The sequence below is a fragment of the Pinus tabuliformis genome, chromosome J (genome assembly GCF_031772625.1).
Source record: "Pinus tabuliformis cultivar Carrire ecotype Pingquan chromosome J, CPIR1, whole genome shotgun sequence".
Taxonomy (NCBI): Eukaryota; Viridiplantae; Streptophyta; class Pinopsida; order Pinales; family Pinaceae; genus Pinus; species Pinus tabuliformis.
This window is the reverse complement of record NC_142295.1, coordinates 1,333,439,231-1,333,439,797: the sequence shown is the minus strand read 5'-3', so window position 1 is coordinate 1,333,439,797 and position 567 is coordinate 1,333,439,231. Positions and strand designations below refer to the sequence as shown.

The window sequence follows — 567 nt, the reverse complement described above, 5'->3', positions numbered from 1 at the left end:
CCAAAGGTGAGCCCTCCAAAAATTCTCGAAGGCCAAGGCGTAGCCCAGGCCAACGAGGGGGGTTGGAAATAGTTTTCAACCAGCAATTGACGCGCCTCGGTTTTACCTCACTAGCTGCGTCATTGCCCCAAGCGCAAAGATGCTTAATGCATGCCCGAACTGAAAGCGAGCCCTTCAAAAACTCTCGAGGGCCAAGGCGTGGCCCAGGCCAACGAGGGGTTGGAAATAGTTTTCAACCAGCAATTGACGCGCCTCAGTTTTGCCTCACTAGCTGCGTCATTGCCCCAAGCGCAAAGATGATGTCATTGTAATTCCTTCACAAAGATATACCCACCCTGAAGGCTCCTTCCATTCCTCTTTTACATGTGGGACAACATAATGCATAAATTGAACAACCGATGGAAAAAGCTTCCCGTCCGATGGTGGGTTGTATCACGTATGGATCCATGAGGTAGAGCTCAAGGTTTGGTGAGATCCCTCCCATCGTTCCAGAGTAGGCTCTCGAGAATTCTCCACCTCTAAGTGTATGAGGGCAACCATTAAAACTTGTTTCTAGCGTAAAAAAAT

The 567-nt window shown here is 49.0% G+C and overlaps 2 non-coding genes across 2 annotated transcripts; both read right to left on the bottom strand.

The window, feature by feature from the left end:
* On the bottom strand, nucleotides 1-141 carry LOC149232273 (U4 spliceosomal RNA). The gene has a single exon (XR_016248535.1). It is a non-coding gene; the product is annotated as a U4 spliceosomal RNA (small nuclear RNA).
* Nucleotides 142-152: 11 nt separating this feature from the next.
* LOC149232272 (U4 spliceosomal RNA) lies at nucleotides 153-298 on the bottom strand. Its single transcript, XR_016248542.1, has one exon. It is a non-coding gene; the product is annotated as a U4 spliceosomal RNA (small nuclear RNA).
* Nucleotides 299-567: the final 269 nt, after the last annotated feature.